A 26,281-nucleotide genomic window follows, 5' to 3' on the forward strand; every position below is an offset into this window, starting at 1 on the left:
TCTAAGTGCTCTCTGATGACACGTGTCTCGGAAACCGCCCAGTTTAGAAGCAAATTCCCCATAGCAAACCTATTCTAAACTGAGCGGTTCCCGAGACACGTGTCATCAGAGAGCACTTAGACAGAAAAGAACAACTCAACTTCAGCAGCTCATAAGTACTGAAAGGACTAAGTTTTTTTAATAGAAGTAATTTACAAATCTGTTTAACTTTCTGGAGCCAGTTGATATATATATATATATATATATATATATATAAAGTTTTTTCTTGGAATACCCCTTTAATATCGATCTGAATTGTAACAAACTCAGCTCTCCTGCACCGTGCCCCTACTTAAAGGGGTACTCCGGTGGAAAACTGGTGTCAGCAGAGAGCACTGTGGACAAGACAAAAAAAGAAATTAAAAAAGAAAGGAATTTCCTCTGTAGCATACAGCTGCTATAAAGTACTGGAAGGATTAAGATTTTTTAATAGAAGTAATTTCAAATCTGTTTTACTTTCTGGCACCAGTTGATTTAAAAAAAAAAAAATGCTTTCCACCGGAGTACCCCTTTAACATAGTCAAAAAAGCGTATTTGTTTAACTAAAGATGTTGATTTAATTTCTTTTCATTCCTTACACCTTGTTTAAACTGTTATCCATAGGGCCGACGTGGTTCAGAATAGTTACGACAGCAAAGCGCAAACATGTACTGATGTAGCTGAGCTAAATTTATGTTGGAGCAGAGGTGAGTTTGTCAGAGTTCTAATGGATCGCTACAGTAGAGCTGAGTTTGTCAGAGTTCTAATGGATCTCTACAGTAGAGCTGAGTTTGTCAGAGTTCTAATGGATCGCTACAGTAGAGCTGAGTTTGTCACAGTTCTAATGGATCTCTACAGTAGAGCTGAGTTTGTCAGAGTTCTAATGGGTCGCTACAGTAGAGCTGAGTTTGTAAGAGTTCTAATGGATCGCTATAGTAGAGCTGAGTTTGTCAGAGTTCTAATGGATCGCTACAGTAGAGCTGAGTTTGTCACAGTTCTAATGGATCTCTACAGTAGAGCTGAGTTTGTCAGAGTTCTAATGGATCGCTACAGTAGAGCTGAGTTTGTCAGAGTTCTAATGGATCTCTACAGTAGAGCTGAGTTTGTCAGAGTTCTAATGGATCTCTACAGTAGAGCTGAGTTTGTCAGAGTTCTAATGGATTGCTACAGTAGAGCTGAGCTTGTCAGAGTTCTAATGGATCGCTACAGTAGAGCTGAGTTTGTTAGAGTTCTAATGGATCGCTACAGTAGAGCTGAGTTTGTCAGAGTTCTAATGGATTGCTACAGTAGAGCTGAGCTTGTCAGAGTTCTAATGGATCGCTACAGTAGAGCTGAGTTTGTTAGAGTTCTAATGGATCGCTACAGTAGAGCTGAGTTTGTCAGAGTTCTAATGGATCGCTACAGTAGAGCTGAGTTTCTCAGAGTTCTAATGGATCGCTACAGTAGAGCTGAGTTTGTCACAGTTCTAATGGATCGCTACAGTAGAGCTGAGTTTGTCTGAAGCAATGCATAATGCTTTGTATGTCAAAGCAGAGATGTGTTTGTCAAAGGGATCTGAGCTGAGTTTCTTACATATAGTGGACTGACCTTGTCATATATATATATATATATATATATATATATATATATATATATATACTAAAGCCTAGTTTGTGAGATGTTGAGCTGACTTGGTCTTATATAGAGTTAACAGAAGGGGTTTGCCAGATGTAGCAGTGTTGAGTTTGCAAATTGTGCAGTTGAGTTTTTCTGTAAGCACAATGCATGGTGATATCACAATGTTTTTTTTTGCTTTCCCGTGAGATGGCAGGTGAAGCTACTTACTAACCCAACACACATCCAGCTCTGCTACATATACAGTGGTCCCTCAACATACCATGGTAATCCGTTCCAAACGGACCATCGTTTGTTGAAACCATCGTATGTTAAGGGATCCGTGCAATGTAAAGTATAGGACAGTGGTCTACAACCTGCGGACCTCCAGATGTTACAAAACTACAACACCCAGCATGCCCGGACAGCCAACGGCTGTCCCGGCATGCTGGGAGTTGTAGTTTTACAACATCTGGAGGTCCGCAGGTTGAAGACCACTGGTAGAGGAAGTTGTACTCACTTGTCCCCGCCTCTCCGGACCGTCACCGCTGCCCGGGATGTCGCCTTCCATCGCTTTCGCCGCGTCCCCGGGTGTCCCCGACGCTCCGGCAAGGCCTCTGCTTCCCCGGCATCCTCGCTCTCCGTCGCCGCCATCATGTCGCTCCACACGCCGCTCCTATTGGATGACGGGACGGCGTGCGCAGTGACGTGATGACGATGATGGAGAGCGCCGATGATGCAGGGGATCCCGAAGAAGACGCGAGGACAGGTAAGTGATCGTCAGCGGACCACACGGGCCACCGTAAACGGCTATCCGGTGGCAGCTGAATCAGTCTGCGCTGCCGGATAGCCGTTTATGCGATGGCCCCGCCATACAAAAGCATCGTATGTTGATGCTGCCTTCAACATGCGATGGCCTCTGAGAGGCCATCATATGTTGAAATGATCGTATGTCGGGGCCATCGTAGGTCGGGGGGGGGGGTCACTGTATATGGTTAAATACTTTATCTATTTGACATTACGTTTGACACTGAGTTTGCAGTTGAGGTTGTCACTAAACACAATGCATGGTCATATGACAATATGTCATTTTTTTTGTTTTTCATAAAATGGCTGGTGAAGCTACTTACTATCCTGACACACATCCAGCTCTGCTACATCTGTACGGTTCAATATGTTATCTATTTCAGAGTAAAGGATAAGTTTGCCGTTGAGTTTGCCACTAAGCACAGTACATGGTGATGTCACAAAGTGTCATTGTCATTTGACTTCCCATAAGATGGCTGGTGAAGCTAATTACTATCCTGACACCTATTCAGCTCTGCTACACCTATACAGTTAAATACCTTATCTATCATATAGTAAAGGATATGATTGCAGTTGAGTTTGTCACTAAGCACAGTGCATGATGGTATCACAATGCGTCATCTGTTTGTTTGTTTTCCATAAGATGTCTGGTGAAGCTACTTACTATCCTGACACGTATTCAGCTCTGCTACATCTATACAGTTAAATACATTATCTATTTTATAGAAAAGCATAAGTTTGCAGTTGAGTTTGTCACTAAGCACAATACACGGTAATGTCACAACATGTTTTGTTTTTGTTTTCCATAGGATAGCCAGTGACATTAATTACTACCCCGATACGCATCCAGCCCTGCTACATCCATACAGTTAGCTACATCATTAATTTCACAGTCAAGGACAAGTTTGCAGTTGCGTTTGTCACTAAGCACAACGCCCTGTCATATGACAAGGTGTCATTTTATATATTTTTTGTTTTCCATAAGATGGCAGGTGAAGATGCTTACTATCCCGACACGCACCCGGCTCTGCTACATCTATATGGCTAAATTTGTTAGCTATTTTAAAGTAAAGCATACGTTTTCAGTTGAGTTTGTCACTAAGCACAACAAACGGTGATTTGACAATGTGACATTATTTTGGTTTTCCATATGACCGGTGCGGCTACATACCATCCAGACATGCATCCAGCTCTGCTACATCTATACGTTACCTATTTCATATTAAAGGATAAGTTTGCAGTTGAGTTTGTCACTAAGCACAGTGCATGGTGATATCCCAATGTGTCATTTTTTGTTTTTTTTCCATAAGATGGCCGGTGGAGCTACTTACTATCCCGATACGCATCCAGCTCTGCTACATCTATACGTTATCTATTTTATATTAAAGGATACGTTTGATATGGAGTTTGTCACTAAGCACAGTACATGGCGATATCCCAATTTGTCATTTTTTTTTTTTCTCCATAAGATGGTCGGTGAAGCTACTTACTATCCCGATACCCATCCAGCTCTGCTACATCTATACGGATAAATATGTTTTATATTTTATATTATAGGACAAGTTTGCAGTTGCGTTTGGGATATCACCATGCACTGTGCTTAGTGACTAACGCAACTGCAAACCTGTCCTTTAATATAAAAAATAAAACATATTTAACCGTATAGATGTAGCAGAGCTGGATGCGTATCGGGATAGTAAGTAGCTTCTCCGACCATCTTATGGAAAAAAAACAAAAATCGGCACATTGCGATATCACCATGCACTGTGCTTAGTGACAATGTGTTGTTGTTTTTTTTTCCATAAGATGGTCGGTGAAGCTACTTACTATCCCGATACGCATCCAGCTCTGCTACATCTATATGGTTAAATACGTTATCTATTTTATAGTAAAGGTTTAGTTAAAAAAAAAAAAAAAAAGTTGCAGGATAAGTTTAAAAGCGTTGCAGCAACGCTGGCGATGGTTAATTCACGAACGATCTTTCGGCGTACGTGACTTACCTCCTCGCCGCCCTGAAACGTCCCGTGTCGCAGCCTCGTCCGACTAACGTTCCTCTCAGATACTTCAGTGGTCTCTTCCTCCAGAGCTCAGCCCCTCCGCTGTGGGCTTGCTGCCCAGTGACTCTTGCTTAGCAGCCAAGGAAACTTTCTCTGAAGGGGGAACGAGAGCCAGAAATCGCTTTGAAACGAAGACACAGAGGAGGAACGAGGGCGGAAGGGAAGGTTTCTTGTCTTCGTTTGTTCTGTATAAAAAAAAGAGGGGAAAAAAAATAGTTTAAAAAAAAAAAAAAACATTTTTTTTTATTTTGGAAATTGACAACACATGCCTGCTGTATGTTAGCTGAGGCCTAGTAAACAGCCCAGCCTCTCGTCGCCACGGCAACAAGCATGCAGGAAATAGCCAAGATAACAGGAATAGTGAGGGGAAAACATATGTTTTGGATGGAAAGTCAACTCCCCCCCACCCCCCCTGTTGCCGCCGCTGATTATTTCTCAATGTGAACGTCGGAGTCGCAACATAAATTTTAATACGGGACAAAATGGTAAATCACAAATCGCCAAATAACGTAGGTCTGTTTTTGGTGTTAAAAGCGGATATGGACTGTTTCGGAAACCCTATTAGGTTGTTTCATCTGCTGATACAACAGGCTCCGTGAGGTTGTCACCCAGCTTTTCCAGATCCCCGAAAGGGGAATCTACCCAAGTGGCATTTTCAACAGCCAACTCAGTGTTTGCCATGCCTTCGGCTGTCCGGGCATGCTGGTAGTTGTAGTTTGGCAACAGCTGAAGACACCCTGGTTGAGAAACAGAGGCCCTCATATACTATTGCAAACCCGATTGCAAACCCCACATGTTTTGTTGGGTTGTGCACCAGAGTCTGTCGCATTGCGCCAGAAATTCTGTCTGCGCCAAAAATTGCGCCAGAATTGCCAAATAACGCCAGTCTGTTTTTGGAGTTAAAAGTGGATATGGACTGTTTCGGAAACCCTATTAGGTTGTTTCATCTGCTGATACAACAGGCTCCGTGAGGTTGTCACCCAGTTTTCCAGATCCCCGAAAGGGAAATCTACCCAATTGGCATTGCTGGGAGTTGTAGTTTGGCAACAGCTGAAGACACCCTGGTTGGCAAACAGTGGCCCTCATATACTATTGCTAACCTGACATGTTTTGTCGGGTTGTGCGCCAGATTCTGTCGCATTGCGCCAGAAATTCTGTCTGCGCCCAAAATTGTGCCAGAATTTGCGCCAGAATTGAAAAAACCCGACTAACTCTCCATTTTACTAAGAAAACCAGAAAAAAGGTGTGTGGCTGGCGGGAAAAGGGGGCATGGTCATCGAAATGGGGCGTATTCCCGCCGCTGCTGATTATTTCTCAATGTGAACGTCAGAGTTGCAACATAAATTTTATTACGGGACGAAACCGTAAATCCGAAAATTGCCAAATAACGTAGGTCTGTTTTTGGAGTTAAGAGCGGATATGGACTGTTTCGGAAACCCTATTAGGTTGTTTCATCTGCTGATACAACAGACTCTGAGGTTGTCACGCAGCTTTTCCAGATCCCCGAAAGGGAAATCTACCCAATTGGCATTTCCGACAGCCAACTCAGCGTTTCCCAAACAGGGGTTGCAAAACTACAACTCCCAGCATGCCCGGACAGCCTTCGGCTGTCCGGGCATGCTGGGAGTTGTAGTTTGGCAACAGTTGAAGACACCCTGGTTGGGAGACAGTGGCCCTCATTTACTATTGCAAACCTGACATGTTTTGTCGGGTTGTGCGCCAGATTCTGTCGCATTGCGCCAGAAATTCTGTCTGCCCCAAAATTTGCACCTGAATTTGTGCCAGAATTGAAAAAACCCGACTAACTCTCCATTTTACTAAGAAAACCCGAAAAGGGGGGCGTGGCCAGTGGGAAAAGGGGGCATGGTCGTTGAAAAGGGGCGTGTTCCCGACATTTTCATTAAAAAAAATAAAAAAAAAACATATTTACTAAGGTTTCCACATAAAATGTGGTGGATTTGAGCTGAGAAAAACCCGACAGATCAGAGCAGGTGTAAAAAAAAAAAGGCAAAGTGTAGGGAAAAGTGAAAAATGTAGGGAAACCTTAGTAAATACCGTGAAAAAAAATGTAGGGAATTAAAACCCACAAAGAAACCCACACAACACTCTTAGTAAATGAGGGCCAATGTCCCCCAACCCGTGGCTCTTTGCAAAAATACAACAGGTATGATGGGAGTTGTAGTTTTGCATCAGCTAGAGAACCACAAGTTTTTAAAAACACTGTTACAGGATGATGTTTTTCTGCCTGCAGTCACCACTAGAGGGAGCTTATGAGCTTACTGTATACAATAACATTTCCGATGATTTGCTTCATCGTAGGAGCAGAACAACAATAGTGACGCCAATGCCGGGTCTGCTGCATGCTTAAAGGGGTACTCCACTGGAAAACATTTTCTTTTTTAAATCAACTGGTGCCAGAAAGTTAAACAGATTTGTAAATTACTTCTATTAAAAAATCTTAATCCTTCCAGTACTTATCAGCTGCTGTATGTTTCAGAGGAAATTATTTTCTTTTTGAATTTCCTTTCTGTCTGACCACAGTGCTCTCTGCTGACACCTCTGTCCATTTTAGGAACTGTCCAGAATAGGAGCAAATCCCCATAGAATTACTATCCTGCTCTGGAGAGTTCCTAAAATGGACAGAGGTGTCAGCAGAGAGCACTGTGGTCAGACAGAAAGGAAATTCAAAAATAAAAGAACTTCCTGTGGATCATAACAGCAACTGTTAAGTACTGAAAGGATTAAGATTTTTTAATAGAAGTAATTTACAAATCTGTTTAACTTTCTGGCACCAGTTGATAAAAAAAATAAAAAAATAAAATGTTTTCCAGTAGAGTACCCCTTTAACACCAGTAGCATCTGATGGACCCCATTGACTATAATGGGGTCAATTGAGTTTTTGGCATTGTGTTCCACATTTTACTGGACAAAATAGCATGCGGAACATTTGCCTGAACCTGCGCTGAAACCTGCAGCACAGGTGTCAATGAGGCCTTAGGCTGCGTAACCAAGTCCCATACCATCCAAAATGGAGATAAACAGTAAGTAAAGGACCTGATCTCCCCTATTGATGTTACTGCTCTGTATCTGTGCCAGTTTTCATTGTAGTTCTGGCATTATATTCTGGCATGAACCAGGTAGCTCAGGATGAACAGATCTACAGATACCTTCTCAAGAAGAGGAGCTATGCATAGCATGGAATTGTGGGGGGAAAGAAGACAGGATCTTAGCCTCGTTCACGTCGCAGTCGGACTCCGCTAGTGCAAGCCCTATTTTTTTTTCTCCGCTAAAATTCTGTAAAATTACCGGGTTACCGACGGACCCCATGCAAGTGAATGGGGGCCGTCTGGACCCAGCTGTAGCTGTTTGCATCCGACCCATTTCTGGGTCAAAAAATAAATAAAAAAGAGCCGATCGGACCCATAATGGTAAATGGTGACATAAACAACTCCTCATGGGTAGGTATCATGTGTGCCTGTGCTTTACCTGGCAGAACTTATCATTTCCCCCTAAACAGACCCTGAATTACTTTATAACCAGTGGTAAAGTCAGCTCCAGATGAAGCGATGGAAGCCAAGGAATGGGTACGACTGACAACCATTAGAGTATGATCAAAGGCCCAGAGCGGAGCTCAACATCACAGATCCCAATATTCACATCTGCTCATTACTTCCAGGTGTCGCTCGGCGCTCGCTCCCATCTGTGTACTCACATGTGCAGCCGAGCTTGGCAGGAAAACCTCCTATTGGCACCAAGTGAAAGATTTTACCTCGTCATTAAATGCAGAGATAAAAAGAGGTCAAACTAACCCCGGGCTGTGCCAACATTGTTCTGGTTATAGAGCAGCAGGACCAGGCCGGGCGCAGCACTCCTTCACCCAACACGGCCTGAAGAAGAAGTCTCTCACCTCAGGGGACTTACAGATTTTTAAAGGCAAAGTATAGCTGAAAGATGAGAGCAGGGGTGCGGAGTGTTACTGCACAAGTTAGAAGAAACATAAACATCTACAATGGTTTATAAAGAACTGTACACAGAAAAAAGAAACAGTTGCAGTGCCCTCATAACAGTGGTAACCATAGTGCCCCCATAAGAGTGGCAGCCATAGTACCCCAATAACCATAGGTGTAACCACAGGGGATGCAGAAGGTGTGGATGCACCTGGACCCAGAAGAAAGATGGGCCCCGTGAGGTCTTTCTTCCCCATGCAAAGAGATCAGTACTATTAGTGACGCATCAGAGTAGGGGGCCCTGCAGCAGTTTTTGCATTCGGGCCCAGCAGCTTCAAGCTACGTCACTGCCCATAAGAGTGGCATTTAAAATCTCCCAATTTTATCCCCCAAAACAGTGGCAGTCATAGTGCCCACATGCTGGATGTGATGTTTGTGCAGAAAAAAACAAAGCACCCACAGCAAACGGTAGACTCCAAAACACACACAGTCCATATGATCCTCTTCTGCAGACTGCCTTGCATCTACTTTTCTTCCTATCTACAGCCTGTGTGAGCTGCTATCTATGTAATCTGTCCTCCCTATCTACAGCCTGTGTGAGCTGCTACCTATGCAATCTGTCCTCCCTATCTCCAGCCTGTGTGAGATGCTATCTATGTAATCTGTCCTTCCTATCTACAGCCTGTGTGAGCTGCTATCTATGTAATCTGTCCTCCCTATCTACAGCCTGTGTGAGCTGCTATCTATGTAATCTGTCCTGACTATCTACAGCCTGTGTGAGCTGCTATCTATGTAATCTGTCCTCCCTATCTCCAGCCTGTGTGAGATGCTATCTATGTAATCTGTCCTCCCTATCTCCAGCCTGTGTGAGATGCTATCTATGCAATCTGTCCTCCCTATCTCCAGCCTGTGTGAGATGCTATCTATGTAATCTGTCCTCCCTATCTCCAGCCTGTGTGAGATGCTATCTATGTAATCTGTACTCCCTATCTACAGCCTGTGTGAGCTGCTATCTATGCAATCTGTCCTCCCTATCTCCAGCCTGTGTGAGATGCTATCTATGTAATCTGTCCTCCCTATCTCCAGCCTGTGTGAGATGCTATCTATGTAATCTGTCCTTCCTATCTACAGCCTGTGTGAGATGCTATCTATGTAATCTGTACTCCCTATCTACAGCCTGTGTGAGATGCTATCTATGCAATCTGTCCTCCCTATCTCCAGCCTGTGTGAGCTGCTATCTATGTAATCTGTCCTCCCTATCTACAGCCTGTGTGAGATGCTATCAATGTAATCTGTCCTTCCTATCTACAGCCTGTGTGAGATGCTATCTATGTAATCTGTACTCCCTATCTACAGCCTGTGTGAGATGCTATCTATGCAATCTGTCCTCCCTATCTCCAGCCTGTGTGAGATGCTATCTATGCAATCTGTCCTCCCTATCTACAGCCTGTGTGAGCTGCTTTCTATGTAATCTGTCCTCCCTATCTCCAGCCTGTGTGAGATGCTATCTATGTAATCTGTCCTCCCTATCTCCAGCCTGTGTGAGATGCTATCTATGTAATCTGTACTCCCTATCTACAGCCTGTGTGAGATGCTATCTATGTAATCTGTCCTCCCTATCTACAGCCTGTGTGAGATGCTATCTATGCAATCTGTCCTCCCTATCTCCAGCCTGTGTGAGATGCTATCTATGTAATCTGTACTCCCTATCTCCAGCCTGTGTGAGATGCTATCTATGCAATCTGTCCTCCCTATCTACAGCCTGTGTGAGCTGCTTTCTATGTAATCTGTCCTCCCTATCTCCAGCCTGTGTGAGATGCTATCTATGTAATCTGTCCTCCCTATCTCCAGCCTGTGTGAGATGCTATCTATGTAATCTGTACTCCCTATCTACAGCCTGTGTGAGATGCTATCTATGTAATCTGTCCTCCCTATCTACAGCCTGTGTGAGCTGCTTTCTATGTAATCTGTCCTCCCTATCTCCAGCCTGTGTGAGCTGCCCTTCATATATGCTTTCCAACCCATCTGCAGCGTGTGAGCACCCCTTTCTCTATGCATTTCTCCCTATCTACAGCCTGTGCGTTCAACCTTCCATGTATGCTAGATAGGGAGGAAAGCATACATAAAGTTGTGGTGAGCCACTGGGTGTGAGGTGAGGTGTAAGGGGCAGATGTGTTCCCCAGGGGTAGATGGTATTAACCCCTTTGTGTTCGTGACAACAGGGCATGGTTTGCCTATGTAACCACCCAAAGGTAGAACCGCTAGTCCTAGGTCAGGCAGGGGCAATAAAGAGTCCCAGGCCAGGTTAAGGGTAACGGCAGCTTTTACTGAGGTTAGACAGGTGGTACAGTCTATACAGTTCAGCCAGTATCCCAGAGAGGTGGCCAGTGACACAGAGAGACCTTGCAGGCTTGCTGGGACTTGCAGTAGGTAGACTGACTATAATGCAGGCCACGGTGACTAGACAGTAGACTTGATTTGACTAACTTGATGACTTGAGCTTACTTGCAATTGACAGGTGGCTGCAGACTTTAGGCTTGAGGCCTCCAATGCTCCGGACACACCAAGATGACTGTACTGGACCTCAGCAACACATGGAGGTGTAAGAGAGAGATTGCAGCCCCTCCCTTTCTTATATAGGGGGGCTGTGCAAGGAGCCCATAGGTCACTTGGGAGGTCACCTGGTCACTGGTGTTCTCTGGGTAACAGTACAATCATGTGGTACAAGTATAATCATGCGACAAATAATCACCTGACAAACAATAAAAGGTCCTTTACTCTTTATGTGAAAATACAGGGGGAGATACTGCAGGAGAGGCCCGGGGACAGACAGGGACTCAACCTGACGTGACTGAAGGACCATACGGGACCATACGGGATCATATCCCGTATTGGGACACCACAGAGGGCAACACACACAGGCAGAAGAGTTTATACAGGGGCAGTTCACATACAGTGGGGAGAACAAGTATGTGATACACTTCCAGTTTTGCAGGTTTTCTTACTTACAAAGCATATAGAGGTCTGTAATTTGTATCATAGGTACTCTTTTACTGTGAGAGACAGAATCTAAAATCTAAAATTATATGATTAAAAAATATATATATTAGCATTTTATTGCATGACATAAGTATTTGATACATCAGAAAAGCATAACTTATTGTCCGGTACAGAAAACTTTGTTTGCAATTACAGAGATTAAACATTTCCTGCAATTCCTCCATACAGACCTTCTCCAAATTTTTCAAGTTTCAGGGATGTCTCTGGGCCATACGGACTTTCAGCTCTCTCCAAAGATTTTCTATTGGGTTCAGGTCTGGAGACTGGCTAGGCCACTCCAGGACCTTGAGATGCTTCTTACGGAGCCACTCCTTAGTTGCCTGGGCAGTGTGTTTTGGGTTGTTGTCGTGCTGGAAGACCCAGCCACTACCCATCTTCAATGCTCTTACTAAGAGAAGCCACTACCCATCTTCAATGCTCTTACTAAGAGAAGGAGGTTGTTCGCCAAGATCTCGCAATACATGACCCCATCCATTCTTCCCTCAATATGGTGCAGACATCCTGTCCCCTTTGCAGAAAAGCAGCCCAAAAGAATGATGTTTCCACCCCCCATGCTTCACGGTTGGGATGATGTCCTTGGGATTGTACTTATTCTTCTTCTTCCAAACACAGAGAGTTGAGTTTAGACCGAAAAGCTCTGTTTTTGTCTCATCAGACCACATGACCTTCTCCCATTCCTCCTCTGGATCATCCAGATGGTCTTTGGCAAGCTTTAGACGGGCCTGGACATGCTCTGGCTTGAGCAGGGGGACCTTGCGTGCGCTGCAGGATTTTAATCCATGACTGCGTAATGTGTTACTAATGGTTTTCTTGGAGACTGTGGTCCCGGCTCTCTTCAGGTCATTGACCAAGTCCTGCCATGTACTTCTGGGCTGATCCCTCACCTTCCTCATGATCATTGATGCCCCACAAGGTGAGAACTTTCATGGAGCCCCAGACCGAGGGAGATTGACCGTCATCTTTAACTTCTTCCATTTTCAAATAATTGTGCCAACAGTTGTTTCCTTCTCGCCAAGCTGCTTGCCTATTGTCCTATAGCCCATCCCAGCCTTGTGCAGGTCTACAATGTTATTCCTGATGGCCGTTGTGGAGAGGTTGGAGTCTGTTTGATTGAGTGTGTGGACAGGTGTCTTTTATACAGGTACCGAGTTCAAACAGGTAGTTAAAGGGGTATTCCGGGCAAAAACATTTTATCCCCTATCCAAAGGATAGGGGAAAAGATGTCTGATCACGGGGGGCCCGCTGCTGAGACCCCCCCCCCCCCCCCCGATCTCCCTGCAGCACCCGCATTCTATGCGGGTGCTGAATTTACAGTTTCAGAAACCTCTAGGTTTCCAGGACTGGGGACGTGACGTCACGCCACGCCCCCTCCATTCATGTCTATGGGAGGGGGTGTGACGGCCATGCGGGCCCCCCGTGATCAGACATCTTATCCCTATCCTTTGGATAGGGGATAAAATGTTTTTAAAAAAGGTAATGAGTGGAGAACAGGAGGGCTCCTTAAAGAAAAAATAACAGGTCTGTGAGAGCCAAAATTCTTACTGGTTGGTAGGTGATGAAATACTTATGTCATGTAATAAAATGCAAATAAAGTTTTTAAAAATCATACGATGTGATTTTCTGGATTTTTGTCTTAGATTTTTGCCTGTCTCTTACAGTTGAGGAGTACCTATAATAAACATTACAGACCTCTACATGCTTTGTAAGTAGGAAGACCTGCAAAATTGGCAGCGTAACAAATACTTGTTCTCCCCACTGTATGCTCATAATCGTGAGGACCCCCACATCTGCAGCCTGTGAAAGCTGCCCCCTGTGTAAACTCTTCCTATCTACAGCCTGTGCAAGTTACCCTCTATGTATGCTCTCCTTGCTATCTACAGCCTGTGTGAGCTGCCCTCCATGTATGTTGTCCTCCATATCTACAGCCTGTGTGAGTTGTCCTTTATGCATGCTCTCCTACCTATACACAGTCTGTGTGTACTACCCGACAGGTATACTGTCCTCCATATCTGCAGTCTGTGTGTACTACCCGACAGGTATACTGTCCTCCATATCTGCAGTCTGTGTGAGCTGGCCTCCCTATCTACAAGCCGTGTAAGCTACTCTCCATGTATGCTCTCCTCCCTATCTACAGACTGTGTAAGCTGTCCTCCAGGTATGCTCCCCTCACTATCTACAGCCTTTGTGAGTTGCAATATATGTATTTCTGTCCTCCATGTCTACAGCCTGTGTGAGTTGTCCTTTATGTATACTCTCCTACCTATATACAGTCTTTGTGTACTGCCCTACATGTATACTGTCCTCCATATCTACAAGCTGTGTAAGCTACTCTCCATGCATGCTCTTTTCCCTGTCTACAGACTGTGTGAGCTGTCCTCCAAGTATGCTCTCCTTACTTTTTACAGCCTGTGTGAGACTGTCCTCCATGTACAGGTGAAACTCGAAAAATTTGAATATTGTGCAAAAGTTCATTGTGTTTCATTAATGCAACTTAAAAGGAAAGGAAGCATGAAGTGCTCCAAAATCTCCTGGTAGACGGATGTGTTGACGCTGGACTTAATGAAGCGCAGTGGACCCACATCAGCAGATGACAGGGCTCCCCAAATCATAGTAATTGGGGGGTAGGCTGGGGGCTTTGGGGTTTTCATGAGCTGTAAGCCATAATCATCACAATTATGACAACCCCTCACCCTTCCTACTGCTGCCACTAACCTGAGAAAAGGGAGAGCAGAAAGCCTGTCCAATGGATTTTTAATGAAGATATATACAGTCATAGCTGTAAATGTTGGCACCCCTGAGATTTTTCTAGAAAATAAAGTATTTCTCACAGAGTAACACATGTTTTGCTATACACACGTTTATCCCCTTTGTGTGTATTGGAACTAAACCAAAAAAGGGAGGGAAAAAAGCTAATTGGACATAATGTCACCAAACTCCAAAAATGGGCTGGACAAAATTATTGGCACCCTTTCGTAATTGTGGAAAAATAAGATTGTTTCAAGCATGTGATGCTCCTTTAAACTCACCTGGGGCAAGTAACAGGTGTGGGCAATATAAAAATACCACCTGAAAGAAGATAAAAAGGAGAGAAGTTCACTTAGTCTTTGCATTGTGTGTCTGTGTGTGCTGCCACACTAAGCATGGAAAACAGAAAGAGGAGAAGAGAACTGTCTGAGGACTTGAGAACCAAAATTGTGGAAAATGATCAACAATCTCAAGGTTACAAGTCCATCTCCAGAGATCTAGATTTGCCTTTGTCTACAGTGCACAACATTATCAAGAAGTTTGCAACCCATGGCACTGTAGATAATCTCCCTGGGCGTGGACCGAAGAGAAAAATTGATGAAAGGTGTCAATGCAGGATATTCTGGATGGTGGATAAGCAGCCCCAAACAAGTTCCAAAGATATATAAGCTGTCCTGCAGGCTCAGGGAGCATAAGTGTCAGTGCGAACTATCTGTCGACATTTAAATGAAATTAAACCCTATGGCAGGAGACCCAGGAGGACCCCACTGCTGACACAGAGACATAAAAAAGCAAGACTACATTTTGCCAAAATGAACTTGAGTAACCAAAATCCTTCTGGGAAAACGTCTTGTGGACAGCTGAGACCAAGATAGAGCTTTTTGGTAAAGCAAATCATTCTACTTTTTACCGAATATGGAATGAGGCCTACAAAGAAAAGAACACAGAACCTACAGTGACATATGGTGGAGGTTTAATGATGTTTTGGGGTCGTCTTGCTGCCTCTGGCACTGGGGGCCTTGAATGTGTACAAGGCATCATGAAATCTGAGGATTACCAATGGATTTTGGGTCGCACTGTACAGCCCAGTGTCAGAAAGCTGGGTTTGTGTCCGAGATCTTGGGTCTTCCAGCAGGACAATGACCCCAAACATACGTCAAAAAGCCCCCAGAAATGGATGACAACAAAGCGCTGGAGAGTTCTGAAGTGTCAGCAATGAGTCCAGATCTAAATCCCATTGATCACCTATGGAAAGATCTTATAATTGCTGTTGGGAAAAGGCGCCTTCCAATAAGAGACCTGGAGCAGTTTGTAAAGGAAGAGTGGTCCAACATTCCGGCTGAGAGGTGTAAGAAGCTTATTGATGGTTATAGCAAGTGAATGATTTCAGTTATTTTTTCCAAAGGGTGTGCAACCAAATATTAAGTTAAGGGTGCCAATAATTTTGTCCAGACCATTTTTGGAGTTTGGTGTGACATTATGTCCAATTTGCTTTTTTTCCTCACTTTTTTGGTTTAGTTCCAATACACACAAAGTCCTGCCTGAAGAAGCGGAACCCCCGCGAAACGCATTGTATTATGGGAATAAAGTAGAAGTTTTACTCTCTCCTCGGTTTCAAGCGCCTCTTTGACTCTGCCCATTTTGGAGGAAATTGGTTTGGATCTGTTATCTGTGAAAGGTGGAGCGGCTGCTGGAACTCTACACTGTATGCACTCTTATCCATGGTTGTACTTGGACGCAGTACAACCCGACTTGGTAAGCGCACATTCACATTCTGCGTTACCTGTACATCTTACGGTATCACACTAGGGAGCGCTTCCTGCTCTGTTTTTTATTCTAATACACACAAAGGGAATAAACATGTGTATAGCAAAATCATTTTCTAGAAAAATTTCAGGGGTGCCCACATTTACGGCCATGACTGCATAGGAAACAAGTGAACAATGAAAAAAAAAAAGGTGGCCATAACCTTTAACTGGACTGGAAAAATGTATTTAGCTGATCATCAGATTATTGACCCATTGAGCCACAAATGTTATATCTACGTCCAGCTAAAAGCCTGTGTAACTGCTGCCCCTAGCATCCTTGTCATAATCATCTGTATATTACCTGCTAGAGATAACGGAACAATGGGGGACATGTATTAATGTTGTTGTATTTTAGACTATATTGTGGACGTTGTCAAGTCGTACAAATTTTGCACAATTGTGCAAGCATCATCTTAGCACAAGCCTCATTATAAATTGGGCGGAAACGTCAAGCTTTAACCACTCTTCAAAAGTGCACAAGATTGGGAGTTCCCTGGTAAAAAGGTTTCTTTTGCATCAAGGTATTTTGCTCCATTCATTGCTACATGTCTGTTTTTCCAAAAGCAGCTTAAATAATTCTTGGTTGATCTTTCTCTCTGTTTTGCTATCTAATTTATAGTAAGGATATTATTTGAACATATTAATTATAAATTTAGATCATGTCGCTGGATGTTGCTTGTGAGTTTGCCTAAGGGTACGTTCACACTATGGAATTCCCCAGGAATTCCACGAGCGGAATTCCGCGATGTGAACTTAACATTAGTTTGAATGGGTCTTCCACGAGACCCGTTCACACTGCGGAATTTCAGTGGCGGACAATTCCGCTGCTTAAATTGTTCCGTGCAAAGAAAGAACATGTTCATTCTTTGCGCGGATTCCGCAAGCACTGCATACCCGTCAATGGTGATGGCTCAGTGCCCCGCGGCCCTAGCGCCAAAGTATTTTCAGCGTCGGCCGCCAGATGGAATCTCCACTCACTGAATTCAGCGAGCAGAGATTCTGGAGTGTGAACTCACCCTTAGAGGGAGATTCTTCTTCTACACCTGGTCCCTCTCAAGAAATTGATGAGTCTCCTAGGCACAAGTTAGTATATACTAAGAGGAAAACCTTTTCGGAGTGAGAATCAACTTTTAATTGTGAAGTAACCAAAGAGAAAACACTGTGCAATGACATCACATATTAACAAACCACTTCCAACAAGAAACCCACACAAATAAAGCAATTTGAAGAGCCATGCTTGTTTGGATTTAAACAGTGTAGCGTCTGACACTTTTCTACGTGCCCCTGCTAGCAGTCTTAGATTTTTTGCCAAAAAAAAAACGCAATTGCGCAAAAATAAGTTCCATACATTTTTTGTGCAATTCATACATACATGTCCACTGCATAAACTAGTGTACGGTACACCAGACAGTAGACAACTTAGCAAAAGTATCCACCAAAAAAAATGCAGCACAAATATAAAAAATAAAAAGCGCAATTGCGCAAAATTTGTTGAAGAGAAAAGTGGTGTAAAGACAATTATACATGTTCGCCAATGAGTCTACACCATTTGGCTCACAGCTGATCATTTGGCTCAATATCATGAACTTCTATAAAATCATATTAGTGTGAGCTGAACATGTGCAGCAGGAGGATTCTTCGGGACATTTTCCAGAGTTCTCCAGGTATATCCACCTCCTATACCATGAATATTCAGGCCCCAGTGCAAAAACTGTAACAGGGCCCCCACCTACCAGATGCCTTTTATAATGCTGATGTCTTTTAATTTGGCAGATGAGCCCCTCAAGCTCTTAAGCCCATGTGCATCTGCTACCCCCTACAGCAGTGTTTCCCAACCAGGGTGCCTCCAGCTGTGGCCAAACTACAACTTCCAGCATGCCTGAAGAATCAAAGTCTGTCCGGGCATGCTGGGAGTTGTACTTTGGCCACAGCTGGAGGCACCCTGGTTGGGAAACACTGAGATAGATGATAAGTGTCTGAGAATGGGGGACCAAGTGCTCACTGCCATCAATGTATGGGCTGGATGAAGACAGCTAAGCACCGTACTCCTCTGACATCAGTCCCATAGACTTTCATTGTTATGATCAGTGGGGGTCCCAGCAATCAGAAACCCCTTTCACATAAGGTGTGTGTAGGTGTGTGTGTGTGTGTGTGGGGGGGGACATATTTATACAAATATTTATGTTCATATTAATAATATATGAATGTTAATTAGCCACATCCCCATATATCTCAGATTTCTGCCATTTGTGGGAATCAGTCATCAGAACCCCAGAGATATCACTACATAATCCTGGGGGTCCAGCAGGGGCGGACATATCGCCTGTGCAGCCGGTTCAGCTGCACAGGGGTCCAGTGTTTGAGGGGGTCCCCAGGAGGCACTTTTCAGGGGTGGCACTTTGCTGCCCCCCCCTTTTTTTTTTTTTTTTTTTTGTGCCTAGTAGGTTCATGGTAGGGCTGATGCTGCACTGCTCACTGTCCTAAAGTGGACGGGCACATAATAGCGCTGCGGGCACTTTAGACAGTGAGTCTGCAGCCGGCCGACCTGGGTCTGACGAGGGACGTTGCGCAAGTGACGTACCTCCGCAAACCTGCGCAGGAGGATGTCAGTGACATCACTCGTCAGGCCGCCGCTGGAGAGGAGAAGTGCTGCGCAGGCAAGGTAAGTCTGTCTATGTGTGTGTCTGTCTGTGTGTGCCTGTGTATGTATGTGTCGGTGTGCGTGTCTGTCTGTGTGTTGGGGGGGCTATGCTGCCTAATGTGGGGAATCTATGCTACCTAATGTGGAGGAACTATGCTACCTAATGTGGGGGAACTATGCTGCCTAATGTGGGGAATCTATGCTACCTAATGTGGGGAAACTGCTACCTAATGTGGGGGAACTGCTGCCTACCTAATTCTGCAGATTAATGTGAGCTGCAGTGCAATCTTATGGCAGGGACTGTCCATGGGGTCCAGATCAGTTTGTTGAACACCAGTCAAAAGAAAACAATCCTCTGGAACCTGAACACATTGCCATCATGTCTTCTGTTCTGATAGTTTGATATAATGTGTTAGAGATGGTAAAATGTATCAGTTTGGAGCCTTGCTACATGGAGCCCAGGTTTACTGTTGTATTTAGAGCAGATTCTACATGGGGCAGTATGTGAGCCCAATGCTCCTCTGTGCGGCTGAGATTGATGTGATGCCCCTGGAATGTATTTTATCAGGAGGATTCAGGAGATCTCAGCTCCTCTCACTCCTAATGGAAGGTTCTGCCCTATCTGCCAGGGCTTTCTGCATTCCTCCAGATAATGGTGGAGTTTTTCCAGAGCTATGGCTGGAGTGGGAGAAAGGCTTGAAGAGAAATATGACTTTCTGCAGAAACAGGGCTGACCTTTGGTTACAAATCTCATCCAAGGAACAGGGGGATGAAGAATAGAAGCTTTCAGCTACAAGAGGCTTTTCCTATATAAAAATGTCTCAACTATATACAACTGTAGCTCAAATGTGAGAGGTTTTACTTCAGAATGGATTTTTCCTTTTTACCCTTAAAGTCCCACTAGAGATCCACTAGCTTATGCCCACTAAAGATCCACTAGCTTATGGCCACTAGAGATCCACTAGCTTATGGCCACTAGAGATCCACTAGCTCATGGCCACTAGAGATCCACTAGCTTATGGCCACTAGAGATCCACTAACTTATGGCCACTAGAGATCCACTAGCTTATGCCCACTAGAGATCCACTAGCTTATGCCCACTAGAGATCCACTAGCTTATGGCCACTAGAGATCCACTAGCTTATGCCCACTAGAGATCCTCTAGCTTATGTCCACTAGAGATCCTCTAGCTTATGGCCACTAGAGATCCACTAGGTTATGGCCACTAGAGATCCACTAGCTTATGGCCACTAGAGATCCACTAGCTTATGGCCACTAGAGATCCACTAGCTTATGGCCACTAGAGATCCACTAGCTTATGGCCACTAGAGATCCACTAGCTTATGGATACTAGAGATCCACTAGCTTATGGCCACTAGAGATCCACTAGCTTATGCCCACTAGAGATCCACTAGCTTATGCCCACTAGAGATCCACTAGCTTATGGCCACTAGAGATCCACTAGCTTATGGCCACTAGAGATCCACTAGCTTATGGCCACTAGAGATCCACTAGCTTATGGCCACTAGAGATCCACTAGCTTATGCCCACTAGAGATCCACTAGCTTATGCCCACTAGAGATCCACTAGCTTATGCCCACTAGAGATCCACTAGCTTATGCCCACTAGAGATCCACTAGCTTATGCCCACTAGAGATCCACTAGCTTATGCCCACTAGAGATCCACTAGCTTATGCCCACTAGAGATCCTCTAGCTTATGTCCACTAGAGATCCTCTAGCTTATGGCCACTAGAGATCCACTAGGTTATGGCCACTAGAGATCCACTAGCTTATGGCCACTAGAGATCCACTAGCTTATGGCCACTAGAGATCCACTAGCTTATGGCCACTAGAGATCCACTAGCTTATGGCCACTAGAGATCCACTAGCTTATGGATACTAGAGATCCACTAGCTTATGGCCACTAGAGATCCACTAGCTTATGCCCACTAGAGATCCACTAGCTTATGCCCACTAGAGATCCACTAGCTTATGGCCGCTAGAGATCCACTAACTTATGCCCACTAGAGATCCACTAGCTTATGCCCACTAGAGATCCACTAGCTTATGGCCACTAGAGATCAACTAGCTTATGGCCACTAGAGATCAACTAACTTATGGCCACTAGAGATCCACTAGCTTATGGCCACTAGAGATCCACTAGCTTATGCCCACTAGAGATCCACTAGCTTTTGCCCACTAGAGATCCACTAGCTTATGCCCACTAGAGATCCACTAGCTTATGGCCACTAGAGATCCACTAGCTTATGCCCACTAGAGATCCACTAGCTTATGGCCACTAGAGATCAACTAGCTTATGGTCACTAGAGATCCACTAGCTTATGGCCACTAGAGATCAACTAGTTTATGCCCACTAGAGATCCTTTGATCTTTTGGTACAGTGGTCCCTCAAGTTAAAATATTCATTGGCTCCAGGACAACCATTGTATGTTGAAACCATTGTATGTTGAGACCAGAACTCTATGGAAACCTGGTAATTGGTTCTGAAGCCACCAAAATGTCAATCAAAAATAGGAAAAAGTGAGGATTAAACCAAAATAAGTAGATAAGTAATATAGATAAAGCAAATCCTTACATGTAAAAGTAATAAAGAAATGCTGGGAGCTGTAAATCACTGTGTGTTTCAGTGTTTTCCAACCAGGCTGCCTCCAGCTGTTGCAAAACTACAACTCCCAGCAGCCGTTGGCTGTCCGGGCCTGCTGGGAGTTGTAGTTTTGCAACAGCTGGAGGCACCCTTGTTGGGAAACACTTGTCTATGTAGAGGACAGGAGCTTCTTCAGGGTCCTTTACAGCACACACAATGTACTAAAAAAGTAAAATGGAGCCGCCCTTACTTAGTGTCCAAAGGAGCAGCTAACAGGTAAAGAGTACAGAACGTGTAATACCTCCCTGTACTGTAGGGGGCGCTACCAGACACCAGTCAGTGCCTACCAGACACCAGTCAGTGCATGCACTTCAGTAATACAGGTAAAGAGTACAGAACATGTAATACCTCCCTGTACTGTAGGGGGCACTACCAGACACCAGTCAGTGCATGCACTTCAGTAATACAGGTAAAGAGTAGTACAGAACATGTAATACCTCCCTGTACTGTAGGGGGCACTACCAGACACCAGTCAGTGCATGCACTTCAGTAATACAGGTAAAGAGTACAGAACATGTAATACCTTACTGTACTGTAGGGGGCACTACCAGACACCAGTCAGTGCATACACTTCAGTAATACAGGGGTTTTACCAGTCATATGCCTGTTCTGATTGGTCGGTTCTTCCGGCCATTGACACATATCACAGATCTGGACTGTCTGTACATTGTATATTGAGTCTGGTTTCAAGTTACAATGGTCCAGAAAAGACCATTGTATGTTGAAACTATTATATGTTGAGGCCATTGTATGTTGAGGAATCACTGTATTGGTACAGTCTAACCCTGGTGGGGTGTAACACTATGGCCTGTTGGATCCTTGCAGGAGGTAACAGTATGGGCCAATCATATGTGGAGTGTGATAGTAAAGCCCTACTCTACCCTGGTGGGGTATAGTGTTGAGCGCGAATATTCAAAATGCAAATTTTTACTGCGAATATCGATTTCGCAAATATTTAGAATAGCGTGATGTATATTCGTAATGACAAATATTCGTTTTTTTTTATGCAAATGTATGCAAATATTGGCACTTCCAGACTGGACACTGATCCCTCCCTTCTTTTAGGCGAAAGATATAATTGCGCATGCGCACTATGCAAATGTTATTACAAATTTTTGCATGGGAAAAAAAGAACGTACATAGCAAATATACAAATTTCGCGAACATAGGACGAATATTCATCCATATATTCGCAAAATATCGCAAATTCGAATGTGGCCCCTGCCGCTCATCACTGGTGGGGTATGATTGTGTGGGCTGGTCTGACCTTGATAGGGTAAGATACTAGTCTGACCTTAGTGGGGTGTGATAGTGTGGGCCAATATGACACTGATAGCGTCAGATAATACTTACAATCCTTACCCTAGTGAGTGTGAAAATATGGGTCAGTCTGACCATGGTGGAGTGCGAAAGTATGGGCCCATCTAATCCTGGGGGGTGTGATGGTATGGGCACAGCTGATCCTGGGGGGTGTGATAGTATGGGCACAGCTGATCCTGGGGGGTGTGATAGTATGGGCACATCTGACCCTGGGGGGTGTAATAGTATGGGCACAGCTGACCCTGGGGGGTGTAATAGTATGGGCACAGCTGACCCTGGGGTGTGTGATAGTATGGGCACAGCTGACCCTGGGGGGGGGGTGATAGTATGGGCCCATCTAATCCTGGGAGTGTCATAGTATGGGCACAGCTGACCCTGGGGGGGGGGTGATCGTATGGGCACAGCTGACCCTGGGGGTGTAATAGTACGGGCACAGCTGACCCTGGGGGGGGGGGGTAATAGTATGGGCACAGCTGACCCTGGGGGGGGTGATAGTATGGGCACAGCTGACACTGGGGGGTGTGATAGTATGGGCCAGTCTGACCATGATTGTGTGTGATAGTGTTTACCAATCTGACCCTGGGGGGGTGTATTACTATGTGGCAATATGACCCTTGCCCTACTCTTATACTGGTGATGTGATTCACAAATATTTCATAAAATATTTCAAAAAATGTGTTGAAATGGGTTACAGCTGGGTTAGACCCCAGACCCATTGTAAGCCATGATAGCTAAGTGTTAACCGTTGACTACCAGGAGCCCATATCTGGGGACATCTCTCGGCCTTAGTTAATGGTGTCAGCTATCAAGGAATTTTTTGTTTTTGTGGAGGGAGGAGGGGGGGGGGCATTCTCTGCACTAAAACACATTAACAGGTAATTCACTTAATAGCTAAACTCTATAACCCCAGGGGATGATCTATGAAAACAGTCACTGGATACATCATGTACTTGGATGATACATCGCTGTCTGCCGACTGTTTAACCTCTGGCCTAAATTTTAATTTCTGCAAAGTTGTTTTCGTCCATCCTAAGGAATGTAAAGAGTTTAGGGTAAAAAGCTCAGTATGAAATATGCATACAATACTGATCCTGTATTATACTCCAGAGCTGCACTCACTATTCTGCTGGTGAGGTCACCGTGCACATACATTACATTACTTATCCTGTACTGATCCTGAGTTATATCCTCTATTATACTCCAGAGCTGTACTCACTATTCTGCTGGTGAGGTCACTGTGTACATACATTACATTACTTATCCTGTACTGATCCTGAGTTATATCCTGTATTATATTCCAGAGCTGCGCTCACTATTCTGCTGGTGAGATCACTGTGTACATACATTACATTACATTACTTATCCTGTACTGATCCAGAGTTATATCCTGTATTATATGCCAGAGCTGTACTCACTATTCTGCTGGTGAGATCACTGTGTACATACATTACATTACTTATCCTGTACTGATCCAGAGTTATATCCTGTATTTTAGTCCAGAGCTGTACTCACTATTCTGCTGGTGAGATCACTGTGTACATACATTGCATTACTTATCCTGTACTGATCCAGAGTTATATCCTGTATTATACTCCAGAGCTGTACTCACTATTCTGCTGGTGAGATCACTGTGTACATACATTACATTACATTACTTATCCTGTACTGATCCAGAGTTATATCCTGTATTATACGCCAGAGCTGTACTCACTATTCTGCTGGTGAGATCACTGTGTACATACATTACATTACTTATCCTGTACTGATCCTGAGTTATATCCTGTATTATACTCCACAGCTGTACTCACTATTCTGCTGGTGGGGTCACTGTGTACATACATTACATTACTTATCCTGTACTGATCCTGAGTTATATCCTGTATTATACTCCAGAGCTGTACTCACTATTCTGCTGGTGAGGTCACTGTGTACATACATTACATTACTTATCCTGTACTGATCCTGACTTATATCCTGTATTCTACCCCAGAGCTGTACTCACTATTCTGCTGGTGGGGTCACTGTGTACATACATTACATTACTTATCCTGTACTGATCCTGAGTTATATCCTGTATTATACTCCAGAGCTGTACTCACTATTCTGCTGGTGAGATCACTGTGTACATACATTACATTACTTATCCTGTACTGATCCTGAGTTATATCCTTTATTATACTCCAGAGCTGTACTCACTATTCTGCTGGTGAGGTCACTGTGTACATACATTACATTACTTATCCTGTACTGATCCAGAGTTATATCCTGTATTATATTCCAGAGCTGTACTCACTATTCTGCTGGTGAGATCACTGTGTACATACATTACATTACTTATCCTGAGTTATATCCTGTATTATACTCCAGAGCTGTACTCACTATTCTGCTGGTGAGGTCACTGTGTACATACATTACATTACTTATCCTGAGTTATATCCTGTATTATACTCCAGAGCTGTACTCACTATTCTGCTGGTGAGGTCACTGTGTACATACATTACATTACTTATCCTGTACTGATCCTGAGTTATATCCTGTATTATACTCCAGAGCTGTACTCACTATTCTGCTGGTGAGGTCACTGTGTACATACATTACATTACTTATCCTGTACTGATCCAGAGTTATACCCTGTATTATAGTCCTCTGAAGTTCTGACCTGAATGCCTCTCATCGTGATAAATGACTGAATAGATGAAGTCCAATAACGTGGCACATCCCTGTGTCTGGGAAGTCTCCATTATAAGTGATGTATGCACCATAAGCATGATCCTGCCATTGCTGACCACTCTGTCACCGCCGCAGCAGTAAAGGTGAATATGAGAACCATCTGTCCACATTACTCCCACCTTGGTTACAGTAAACAGCGGGGGAGAGCAGATGGTTCTTATCAGGAGTGATTTGTGAAGGTTCCAGCCATGCAACCACCATCGCCCTCTCCGTAATCTCCTGTCTGCATCGCTGCTAGAAATATTCTAAATATCTATTTCCCAATAATTATTGAATACCGCAACGAAGTCAGCTCTGCTGTGCCACAGCGGGGAGAACCTGGCCGGCTCCACCGCACCAAGCAGGAGCCGACACTACATTACGCAAGGGTCAAATCCGAAAAAAAAGTGAGGGAACTCACCCAAGATTTCCACTCAAGAGCTGGTCCTGCAGGACTCCTGCTAATGGTAATGGTGATCCTACTGTGGAAAAAGTGCAGGAACTCAGTTTCCACAAGTTCCTTCAGGACTTGAGCCCTGTAGAAGACCACAAGTTATCACACAGCTTTTCCGGACTCCTGAATAGCCAAGCTGCCTAGTGACGCGGCAGTACAGTTGCCCTGATACAGCCTGTGGCTCAGAAGCTGCCCCAAATGAAAACTACAACTCCCAGCATGTTCGACTATATAGTAGTATATAGTATAGGTCAGTGTTTCCCAACCAGGGGTGCCTCCAGCTGTTGCAAAACTACAACTCCCAACATGCCCGGACAGCCGTTGGTCCTAAAAAAAAAAAAAGTGAGGGAACTCACCCAAGATTTCCACTCAAGAGCTGGTCCTGCAGGACTCCTGCTAATGGTAATGGTGATCCTACTGTGGAAAAAGTGCAGGAACTCAGTTTCCACAAGTTCC

General features: G+C 44.3%; 1 protein-coding gene across 2 annotated transcripts in view; it reads right to left on the reverse strand.

Moving 5' to 3' along the window:
• Positions 1 to 4,652, reverse strand: part of CDON (cell adhesion associated, oncogene regulated) — a 156,010-nt gene extending 151,358 nt beyond the window's left edge. For both annotated transcript variants that reach the window (XM_056542128.1, XM_056542125.1), the window contains exon 1: positions 4,419 to 4,652. The gene's annotated coding sequence lies outside the window, so the exon portion shown is untranslated. The remainder of the gene's footprint in view (positions 1 to 4,418) is intronic.
• Positions 4,653 to 26,281: the final 21,629 nt, after the last annotated feature.

The sequence above is a fragment of the Hyla sarda genome, chromosome 10 (genome assembly GCF_029499605.1).
Source record: "Hyla sarda isolate aHylSar1 chromosome 10, aHylSar1.hap1, whole genome shotgun sequence".
Classification (NCBI taxonomy): Eukaryota; Metazoa; Chordata; class Amphibia; order Anura; family Hylidae; genus Hyla; species Hyla sarda.